The 12,382-nt window shown below is 45.5% G+C and overlaps 1 protein-coding gene across 5 annotated transcripts in view; it reads right to left on the bottom strand.

Moving 5' to 3' along the window:
- HECW2 (HECT, C2 and WW domain containing E3 ubiquitin protein ligase 2) overlaps window positions 1-12,382 on the bottom strand; it is a 453,200-nt gene that overhangs the window by 187,739 nt on the left and 253,079 nt on the right. The window lies entirely within an intron of this gene.

The raw sequence follows: 12,382 nt of genomic DNA, 5'->3' as shown, positions 1-12,382 counted from the left end.
CCCTCGTTGAACTTTTTTAAAGTGAATTAACCCTTAGAACATCGTGTTGTAGAGCGTTCCATAATCTCATCGCTCTTACAGCAAACAATCTGCATGTATGACGATGATTAAATGTTTCCTCTAGTCATAAAGGGTGTGCTCTTTGTCATCATTACAAGCCTAGATGTAAAAATCATTAGGAAGAGCTCCATACTGCCCCTTCCTATATTTGTACAATGTAATAAGATCGCCCCTAAGCCTGCGATTTTTCAAACTGAGTAACCTGAAGTTTAATAACCTATCTTGGTATTGCAGTGCATGCATTCCCATAATAACCTTGCACCTTCTCTATTTCAGCTATGTTTTAAGACACTGTAGCCCAAAATTATACAGAGTATTCTAAGGCTATGTGCGCACAGTGCATTTTTCGCGGCATTTTTGTGCATTTTTCGGGTGCGTTTTTGTGCTCAAAACTGCATGACTTTGCTTCCCCCAGCAAAGTCTGAGATTTTATTTTTGCTGTCCGCAAACAACTTTTTTTTTTAGCTGCGTTTTTTAGCTTAAAAAAAATGGACATGTCAATTCTTTCCTGCGTTTTTCTGCGTTGTCCCCCCATGCAATGCATTGGAAAACACGCAGAGATCAAAAACGCAGCAAAACGCAGCCAAAACACGGTAAAATGCATGCGTTTTTACTGGTGCATTTTTTTGAGCGTTTTTGCCGCGGGTGCATTTTTATGCATTTTTAGCGGCCAAAAACGCAGCGCCAAAAAAACATCTATGCCTCTTTTAATACATCCCATGATTTTATTTGCCTTAGCTACTAAAGATGAATTTGCCATCCGCATATACTGTACACCCAAATCCTTTTCTGTGACAATTTTACCCAATGTTTTAACAGGTAACATATAACTATACATTTTGCTTCTTTGCCTCAAATGCATGAAACTTCAATTGCCTTTTCTCAGTAAAGCCTTCATGTTCCCCAAATCCCTCTGTTGTATTAAATTATTCTCATAAGCACTTATTACTTTGCAGAGATTACCATCATCTGTAAATATTTAAATTCTTTGCAGTATGCCCTCTAAAAGGTTACTATTACATATATTAGAATGAAGACAGCCAAATACTGACCCCTATGGTACGCGACAATTAACTATGACTAGTGATCGGCGAACGTGCACGGACTTCGAACACATATTTTCAGGGTAGTCCGTGTTACTGTTTGGGTTCGGCCACCAGGATAAAAATAAATAAAATGAAGCAAAATGGTGATTAAAGCAGGACAGTAATACTTACTGAGTTCCCACACACTTGATGACAGCTATGAGCTTTGACAAATCACAGCTGTCATTAGCCCCTTATATTACTCCGATTGACACTGCTCAAGGGCAATCGGGATGAGCCAGATAAGCACCAGGATTGGCACATCTGATGGAAGCGCCAATTTTGAGGCAGCTGTGGGCTGCTATAGTTAGGCTGGGGAAGGCCCAATAAACTATGGCCCCCCTCATTTCAATAACAGTCATAAGTCTCCACACATGGAGTCTATTTGTTTCCTAACCTGTTGATAATCAACTTTTTGGGAGCACCAATGACAGCTTCCCAGACACTGTTTAGAGAGCAGTACTGTTTTCCTTCATCGCAAATCTCCCATTTAAGGAGGGCCCCTAAGTTCTCAACAGGGTTTAGGTTAGATGAGAAGGGAGACATGTATTATTATTTAAGGCCTTTACTGGCAAGCCAAACAGTGAAGTATTTTGATGCAACTTTGATGCATACGATGGAGCATTATCCTGCTGCAATGACTTGGGACAGGTTAAGGGGTACTTTGCACGCTGCGACATCGCTAGCCGATTGTAGTGATGCCGAGCGCGATAGTCCCCGCCCCCGTCGCATATGCGATATCTTGTGATAGCTACCGTAGCGAACATTATCGCTACGGCAGCTTACACGCACTTACCTGCCCTGCGACGTCGCTCTGGCCGGCAACCCGCCTCCTTCCTAAGGGGGCGGGTCGTGAGGCGTCACAGCGACGTCACATGGCAGGCGGCCAATAGAAGCGGAGGAGCGGAGATGAGCGGGACGTAAACATCCCGCCCACCTCCTTCCTTCCTCATTGCAGGCGGGACGCAGGTAAGGAGATGTTCCTCGTTCCTGCTGCTTCATACACAGCAATGTGTGCTGCCGCAGGAACGAGGAACAACATCGTACCTGTCACTGTAGCGAAATTATGGAAATGACCAACACTACACAGATCACCGATTTACGCTTTGCGATCGTTTATCGGTGCATCTAGGCTTTACACGTTGCGACATCGTTACTGGCGCCAGATGTGCGTCACTTTCAATTTGACCCCGACGATATCGCAGTAGCGATGTCACAATGTGCAAAGCCCCCCTAAGTTAGGTTTAATTAATTGCTTTAATAAAATCGGAATTTTGGTTTGGTCTGAGATAATTCCACAAAAAGTTGGACGGGACTGTAGGAACTTGGCTGCAATAGAGGAGGCCAGAAAGCAACTCAATATTAGAATTTCGAAGCTCGTGCACCAGTTAGGAGTGACAGTACCAAATATTATATTGGAGGGTGATAAAGAGGCTGTTTTTTGCCAGATGGTGTCCATCTGAATGCAACTAGGATGAATATTTATATTTCCGGGCTGCAGGATGGAATTTAGAAGACTCTAGCTTTGTTGGGTGTAAGTTGGCCATCCGAGTAGGTGTCTTGAAGTCCTCCTGTGGCTGACTTTGGCGTCTTTCAAGCAGTCATTGACTGCCTAAGTTAGCTGGCTTAAAAAGATTGTCCACTACTTTTTCATTGATGGCCTATCCTTAGTATAGATCCTCAATGTTTGATCCGCCAGGGCTCCGACACCCATCACCTCCGCCGATCAGCTATTCTCAGTACCGTCGCTGGCAACAGATGGCCGGAAATGCTCCGTTCCGGGGCTGCCCGTCTTCTAATGGTGGCCACGGCTGGGTACTGCACATCTGCCTCCCATTAAATCAATTTCCGCGGCCGGGAACAGGTCATCGGTGGGGTTGCTAGGTGTCGGACTCCAGCCAATCAGACATTGATAACCTATCCTAAGGATAAGCCATTAATGGTGGACAACCCCTTTAAAGCAGATGTTTAGAAATTTGTAAATTTGTTAGAGAATTACCGTAATTTTCCAGGTGGTTGTACTTGGTCCATGTAGGCTCTGAATTGTATAAGGAGAGTGCCAAGAACTACAAGGTTTTAAAGGGAAATTTGAGGTGGAGCGAGACCTGAACCCTATTTGGATAATCGAAAGTTTGAGAAGTGGTCTAAAAAAACAAGGGGAAAGAGGGATATCAGAGGGTTCTCTTACCTGTGTGGATAGTGAGATGTCCCCACCACCCATCCCCATGTTTTTTTGTCCTATAGATTCTATCAGCTGGTTGTAATTTGGTGTCTTTCAAGCAGCTACTGAGTGCCTAAGTTAGTTGGCTTAACGGTTCCATCCAACATGTTTTGAGTCATTATTTGAAGTTATATATTGTACCCTGACCAAGCAGGACCATACAGACGATTGCTCTTGGTCTGTGCAATCCATCATGCTTGGGGTCCACCAATGTTGACTTGAGTGTACCTGATGATAGATTCCCTGTAGTAATATCACTTGGAACAATATGAAAAGAGACATCTTTTCATATGTAGCTGTAGAAACAAAAAGAAACCAAGACGTAGTTTTCAAAGACCTATGTGTATGAGACTGATACAATGTTCCCTATTTTTTTGTTTTTTTCTTACGTTTAGCAAGCTAGATGCATAATTTCTGCTATTTACAGGTTATACGTATATATATATATAGATATATATATATAGGGATTATTATTATTATTTATTATTATAGCGTCATTTATTCCATGGCGCTTTACAAGTGATGATTGAATACCTCAAATATTCGGCTTCGCGAATATTTTCCAAATACCTCGCCACTATTTGACGCAAAGAAGACCTGGGCTGTCTTTATTCGCAGTTGTCAGTCCTTGCAGCATGGGAGCGGTTCTGACATTCCCCTGGTAAGTGGTGTTCTTATATGGTCCTGTTTAAGTCATTATATGAGACCTTATGGTACGATATTAATTTATAACATAGTGTAGGGACCCCCCTATAGAGATTTGCCGTGACGGGGCAGGGGGGCTCAAATCATTGATCAATAATTTGCAAAAAATCTCATTGAAATGTTACAGTAGGAATGAATTTGTGAATTTTACACTTTTTATTTTTTCATTGTTGCATGCCATTCATAAGCAGTGCTGGCTCCCCTCTTCTTCTCGCCACTATTTGACTATTCGATGCGCAATGTAAGTCTATGGGAAGCCCGAATAGTACCGAATAGTTGTTATTCAGGTTTCCCATAGACTTACATTGCACATTGAATATTTGCGAATAGTCGAATAGCGGCGAGGTATTCGGAAAATATTCACAAGGCCAAATAATCAAAGTATTCGATCATCCCTATTTATTTACAATTATGGTAAATTAATGGCTGACATAACTGGTTCCACGTACAGCTCTCTATGGTCTTCTACATTACGGTCGGCTGTACGAACTATTTGACATTAAAACTAGCATAATCTCATGTATACAATGGAAGACAATGGTGGATGCTTTGATTTTTCCACACAATCTCTGGGGAAAATCACTCATGTGCACTAGCATATCGACTTTTATTTGTCAGTCTGCAAACAGATAGCACATAGACAGATGTAATGCTTCTAGAAATGTTCCTTAACCTAAGAGTTCACAAGAACATTTTTTGGTCTGTCTATGCAGATGAACAGCACAATATTAGCCTACGTGTTAGTGTACATTGGCAATTTTCACCACTAAATACAGGTTGTCGTCACAAAAACAGCCCCATGCATTAGTTTGGTCCAGATTATACCTGACTAATGCATATAAATATTAGGTAATCTCTGCAGCCAACCTAGGGGTGGACATATCATTGGTGCAATCTGTACAATGGTCCCAAGAGGCAAAAGGGTCTATTTCTTTCTCCAAAGTAGTTGTGATTATGCATTATGATGAGCTATTGGACTGCAGAGGGCCCATATAATCTTCTTGCACAGGGACCTCTTCTTTCTGTATCGTCTAGTTAGCTAATTACTGAGCTCAGAGGTTTGCTGAGTGATGTGCTGCAGCGCTGTCGTCGTGAGATTACCAAGGGGCGGCAGTGTTGCTGATGTATGGAAAGCGCTATGGAATTAATAGCGCTATGTAAATGAATAAATATTATTATATTATTATTATCACCAGGGCAGCGGCTAAAAGCCGACGCAAAGTTCTTAGAGGGTAAGTAGCATTTGGTTTGTTTTTTATAACCATCATAGCATATGCCATAAAGTTTTCTAAAAGTGGACAACCCCTTTGTGTACAATGTACAAAAAGATCACTTATACAGCATAAATACGTATTAAAGCAAATGGAACAGGTAATTAAAAGTTTCTCAAACTTAGTAACTTCCAACTAACCAAATTGTAAATGATTCCAATGATTTCAAGTCAGGAAAAAAATATCCAAAAAAGGCTACTTTCACACTACGTTTTTTTTAACTGCGGCACAAATGGATTTTTTGCCGCAAACCCGGATCCTGTGCATTCAAAGTGCAATGCATGCAACCACAATTCACCAGTATATTATTTTACCGGATCCTTCTACTTCTACTTTTTATGGCGGCTGCGATGGATGCAGCAGGACACAGAATTTTAATTGAGTGAATTGAGTGCAGACAGAGACACACAATCAGCAGTAACGTCACTCAGGTGATTTGCGGTCCCAGATGGGATTGTCCAGCTGTGACCGCAAATTACCTGAGTCACATCACTACTGATCGCGCGGCTCAGTCATTGTCTGTCTGCACTCACAGCAGGCAGTCATGCTCTATGGCCACTCAGTCTGACTGAGATGTAGCAGAGCTAGATCATCGTTGGACCTCATGTGGATTACGTCAGACCTGAAGGGGTGTTTTACGGTTAATAAAGTGGTGAAAGAGGTTGTTTTTTGTATTTTATTTTTACTTTCACTTACAGATTTACAGATTAGTGATGGGGTGTCTCATAGTCACCTGCTATCACTAGTCTAGGACTTAGTGGCTGCTGTGGGCTGCCATTAACTCCCTAATTACCATGATTGCCACCGCACCAGGCTTGTCGCATTTAATAGATGCGACAATCTTGGGCGGCTGCAGGTTGCTATTTTTAGACTGGGGGTGCTCCAATAAGCATAGACCTCCCCAGTCTGAGAATACCAGCCCCCAGCTGTTGGCTTTATCTTGGCTGGGTATCAAAATTGCGGGGAACGCATGTCGTTTTTTAAAATTATTTATTTAAATAATTTAAAAAAAAAGCCGCATGTGGCTCCTCTTATTTTGATGCACAGCCAAGATAAGCGCCTGGCTGCAGCCTGTAGCTGTGGCCTTTATCTGTGCTGGTTATCATGATATGGGGGGACTGTACACCAATTGTTTTATTTAATTATTTATTTTACACCACGATATTGACCTGCACACCGGGCCTGTGATTGGTTGCAGTCAGACGCGGTCACACAGGCTGGGGTGCATCTAACTGCAACCAATCACAGGCACCAGGATGGCCGGTGGGCAGGGAAAGCAGTGCATATGCGATGAGCCTAATGCGCAGCACCGGAAGTGAATGAGCGACCTGGAAGCACTGTGCTGCCATGACGGAGCCTCAGTAAGTATGAAGCACTCACTTCATTCTTATTTTCTTTATTTTTTTCTTTAATTTTTTTTTTTTAATTTCTCTAGTGCCGGATTCGTATCAAACCCTCGGAATCCCAGGCCTGGCATTAGGGCACCTTTGAAACCATGTGCGTCCTGACTTTTACAGTCCAGGTCCGCTCATCACTAGTCATGAAGAATTGTAGCTACAGACTTGTATATTTTTACCAGTACAGTGCAACGTGTTGGGAAGAGTAAAGCAGGCTTTACACACTACGATATCACTAGCAATTGCTAGCGATGTCGAGCGCGATAGCAGCCGCTCCCGTCGTGTGTGCGATATTGTGTGATCGCTGCCGTAGCGAACATTATCGCTATGCAGCGTCACACGCACATACCTGTGCTGCGACGTCGCTGTGACCGCTGAACAATCCCTCCTTCAAGGGGTGGTGCGTTCGGCGTCATAGCAACGTCACTGTGGCGTCACTATGCGGCCGGCCAATAGAAGCGGAGGGGCAGAGATGAGCGCGACGTAACATCCCGCCCACCTCCTTTTCTCCGCATTGCCGGTGGCCGCAGGTAAGGAGTAGAGTTGAGCGCGGTTCGTGGTTCGTGGTTCTCCAGTTCTAGGCTCGAGTGATTTTGGGGCATGTTCTAGATCGAACTAGAACTCGAGCTTTTTGCAAAAGCTCGATAGTTCTAGAAACGTTCGAGAACGGTTCTAGCAGCAAAAAAACAGCAAAATCCTAGCTTGGTTTCTGCTGTAATAGTGTAAGTCACTCTGTGAATCACACTATTATGACATTTCAGTGTATAGTGTGCGTGAACAGCGCCTTCAGATCACTGCTGTTTGTATAATGGCGATCGCCATTTTTTTTTTTTTTTTTCTTGTCTTCCTTCCCTAAGCGCGCGCGTCTTGTGGGGCGGGCCAGCATGTCAGCCAATCCCAGACACACACACAGCTAAGTGGACTTTGAGCCAGAGAAGCAACGGCATGTGTGATAGGATGTCCATGTCACATGTCCCTGCATTATAAAACCGGACATTTTCTTCCAGGACGCCATTATCTGCCTTCTGCGTCTTTGCTGTCAGACATCACTGTCGCAGCTCCGTCCTCCTGAGTCCTATAGCCGATACAGCTGTATGCGCTGCATACACAGCGTTAGACAGCATAGGGAGAGCACTTTATAGCAGTCCTTTTAAGGGCTCAAACCGGCAGGGTCAGAGAGCCATAGGTGACAGGTCCTGAAAACAGCCACAGCGTCTGTGTAGCCAAGGTCAGGGATTTCCTCCCTGCATTTCACCATTAGGAGGGAATAGAAAGGCAGGCTTCCATTCCTCTACCCAGAGCACCACAATCCTGCCACTGTACCCTCTTGTCCTCTGCACACTCCAACTAATTATAACTAAGCCATTATACTAGCAAACACTCAGTGTACCTAGTGGCATCCTATACGTGGCTATTGGACTTTGCTATAGTCCCACTAGTGCCAAGACATTTGCAGAGCGCATCTGCCTGCGTTGCACACTCCAACTAATTATAACTAAGCCATTATACTAGCAAACACTCAGTGTACCTAGTGGCATCCTATACGTGGCTATTGGACTTTGCTATAGTCCCACTAGTGCCAAGACATTTGCAGAGCGCATCTGCCTGCGTTGCACACTCCAACTAATTATAACTAAGCCATTATACTAGCAAACACTCAGTGTACCTAGTGGCATCCTATACGTGGCTATTGGACTTTGCTATAGTCCCACTAGTGCCAAGACATTTGCAGAGCGCATCTGCCTGCGTTGCACACTCCAACTCATTATAGCTAAGCCATTATACTAGCAAACACTCAGTGTACCTAGTGGCATCCTATACGTGGCTATTGGACTTTGCTATAGTCCCACTAGTGCCAAGACATTTGCAGAGCGCATCTGCCTGAGTTGCACACTCCAACTAATTATAACTAAGCCATTATACTAGCAAACACTCAGTGTACCTAGTGGCATCCTATACGTGGCTATTGGACTTTGCTATAGTCCCACTAGTGCCAAGACATTTGCAGAGCGCATCTGCCTGCGTTGCACACTCCAACTCATTATAACTAAGCCATTATACTAGCAAACACTCAGTGTACCTAGTGGCATCCTATACGTGGCTATTGGACTTTGCTATAGTCCCACTAGTGCCAAGACATTTGCAGAGCGCATCTGCCTGCGTTGCACACTCCAACTCATTATAACTAAGCCATTATACTAGCAAACACTCAGTGTACCTAGTGGCATCCTATACGTGGCTATTGGACTTTGCTATAGTCCCACTAGTGCCAAGACATTTGCAGAGCGCATCTGCCTGCGTTGCACACTCCAACTAATTATAACTAAGCCATTATACTAGCAAACACTCAGTGTACCTAGTGGCATCCTATACGTGGCTATTGGACTTTGCTATAGTCCCACTAGTGCCAAGACATTTGCAGAGCGCATCTGCCTGCGTTGCACACTCCAACTAATTATAACTAAGCCATTATACTAGCAAACACTCAGTGTACCTAGTGGCATCCTATACGTGGCTATTGGACTTTGCTATAGTCCCACTAGTGCCAAGACATTTGCAGAGCGCATCTGCCTGCGTTGCACACGCCAACTCATTATAACTAAGTTGCATTGTCAGGGATATTTATTCTTTATTATTCTGCTGTTAATAAAGCTAGACCACCACTGCAATCTTCACCACCTCTCAATTTTTACTACCACATTTTCAGTCCACAATCTTGTCGCAATCAACATGAGTGGCAAAATGACAGATGCTGGTGGAAAGGGGAAGAGGCGTGGTGGAAAAGGCAAAAAAGGTTTTGTCTGTGGGGAAGGTGGCAAAGCTCCATTATCATCTGCTGAAGATAGACCATCTACCAGCAAAAGTAAGATGTCTACTACTTACCGTGGACAATCCGATGTGCTCCCTTTTTTACGGACACGAACAACAGGAAGAAAGGTAGATGATGGGCAAAAAAGGAAAATGCTTGAATGGATCTCAAGTGGTCCAACAAGTGCCCTCTCAGCCACTTCAAGTACCGCATCCAAAAAACACCAGTCCTCTGAGTTGTCATCCCAATCACACTTGATTTCTCCCAGCTCTGAAGTCTCCATCAGCCCTGCACAGTATGGTGGAACTGAGATGGCTGAGTCTGCAGAGCTGTTCAGTCACACTATAGCCTGGGAATCAGAGGTCTGCTCCCAAGCTACAGTGAGTACAGAACAGGAAATGGTCTGCAGTGATGCCCAGAACCTTTGTGACTCTGATTCAGGCCGTGAGGACCAAGTTTCTGAGCATAATGTTGACCCTTTGTCACAAACTGTAACACCTGTGGTTATAGACAATGAGGAACATACTGATGAAGATGAGACGCAGATACCCGATTGGGATGACAACTTAAATATTCGGTCAGGGCAAGAAGAGGCTCGGTCTGAGGGGGAGGGGAGTGCAAACACAACAATTGATGATGAAGTTCTAGATCCCACCTACTGTCAACCCCCAGTCACGCACTCGAGGAGGTCAACAGAGGCGGTGGAGGAGGATGCAACCGACGACGAAGTTACCTTGCGCCTTCCTGGACAGAGTCGGAGCACTGGTAGCACGTCTACAACTGCATCCTCAGCCACCACTCTGCCTATGAGCATTATTCGGGGTGGATCAACAGGTCGCATGGCCTCTAAGCCTTGCCTAGCCTGGTCCTTTTTTGACATAGAAAAAGATCGCCCAAATCATGTGATCTGTAAAATTTGTCATGGTTCTCTTAGTAGAGGTCAAAACCTCAGCCGTTTGACAACTTCTTCCATGAATCGTCACATGAATAAATATCATAGGTCCCGGTGGGAAGCTCACCGTGATGCAATGCGGCCTAGCGGAGCGAACCATCCACCGCCCGCCCCTTCCAGTGCATCCGCGCGCTCTTCATCTTCTAGGACTGTGGGGACAGCTGTCACACCTGTTTTTCCACGCAAAACTTCCACCACTGTAACCGCAACAGGCAGTTTGCTTGTAAGGTCGTCAGTTGGTTTGGAAGGGGAAACAAGTGAGTGTGTACAGCTCTCTCAGACATTGATAGCACCAACGTTGGATGAAGGCAACATCATGTCTCCGCCTGCACTTTCCTCACAAACCTGCATTTTTCCAGGGACACCCTACTCAACACCGTCTACACACAGCAGACAGATCTCTGTCCCTCAGATGTGGTCAAATAAAAGGCCACTTCCTCCGACCCATGACAAAGCTAAGAGGTTGACTCTATCCCTCTGTAAGCTGTTGGCTACCGAAATGCTGCCTTTCCGCCTAGTGGACACACAGGATTTTAGAGACCTTATGTCTGTCGCTGTGCCCCAGTACCAGATGCCTAGTCGCCACTACTTCTCTAAGAAAGGTGTGCCCGCGCTACACCAGCATGTCGCACACAACATCACCGCTTCCTTGAGAAACTCTGTGTGTGAACGGGTGCATTTCACCACCGATACTTGGACCAGTAAGCATGGACAGGGACGTTACATGTCGCTGACTGGGCACTGGGTAACTATGGTGATAGATGGTGAAGGGTCTGCTGCACAAGTCTTGCCGTCCCCACGACTTGTGTGTCAATCCTCTGTCTGTCCAAGTTCCGCCACAGCTTCTGCATCCTCCACCTCATCTGGGTCCTCCACCTCCGCCCCAAGCCTGCCTGGTCAGGCCACCAGCGTTCTCACTGCGCAGAAGGAATCACGCACGCCTCATTACTATGCTGGCAGCAGAGCGCAACGGCATCAGGCGGTCTTTAGCTTGACATGTCTTGGGAATAAGAGTCACACAGCTGAGGAGTTGTGGGCAGCTCTGCGGTCCGAGTTTAATAAATGGTTGTCTCCACTCAACCTGCAGCCTGGTAAGGCCGTGTGCGACAATGCTGCAAACCTGGGTGCGGCCCTTCGCCTGGGCAAGGTGACACACGTACCTTGTATGGCTCACGTGTTGAACCTTGTCGTCCAGCAATTTTTAACACACTATCCCGGCCTAGATGGCCTTCTGAACAGGGCACGAAAACTGTCAGCTCACTTCCGCCGTTCAAGCGCCGCAGCAGAGCGACTTGCATCGCTCCAGAAGTCTTTCGGCCTGCCGGTTCATCGCCTGAAATGCGATGTGGCGACACGCTGGAATTCAACTCTCCACATGTTACAGCGACTGTGGCAGCACCGCAGAGCCCTGGTGCAATACGTCATGACGTATAGCCTGGGACAACGAGATGCAGAGGTGGGGCAGATCACCCTGATGGAGTGGTCTCAGATCAAGGACCTATGCACCCTTCTGCACAGTTTCGACATGGCGACGAATATGTTTAGCGCTGACAATGCCATTATCAGCATGACGATTCCAGTCATTTACATGCTGGAGCACACGCTAAACACTATTCGGAGTCAGGGGGTGGGACAACATGAAGGGGAGGAACTACAGGAGGATTCATATGCGCAAGGGACAACAACATCACCAAGGTCCAGACGTTCATCATCACCAACGCAGCAGGCATGGGACCATGTGGGACAGGGATCGACAAGGGCGCATAGTAGCAGGCGAAATGTTGAGCAAGGTGCAGGAGAACATGAAGAAATGGAGGACGAACTGTCCATGGACATGGAAGACTCAGGGGATGAGGGAGACCTTGGTCAAATTTCAGTTGAA

Source organism: Anomaloglossus baeobatrachus, chromosome 7 (genome assembly GCF_048569485.1).
Source record: "Anomaloglossus baeobatrachus isolate aAnoBae1 chromosome 7, aAnoBae1.hap1, whole genome shotgun sequence".
In the NCBI taxonomy this organism is placed as follows: domain Eukaryota; kingdom Metazoa; phylum Chordata; class Amphibia; order Anura; family Aromobatidae; genus Anomaloglossus; species Anomaloglossus baeobatrachus.
Note: the sequence above shows the minus strand (reverse complement) of the source record. Positions and strands in the feature narration are given on the sequence as shown.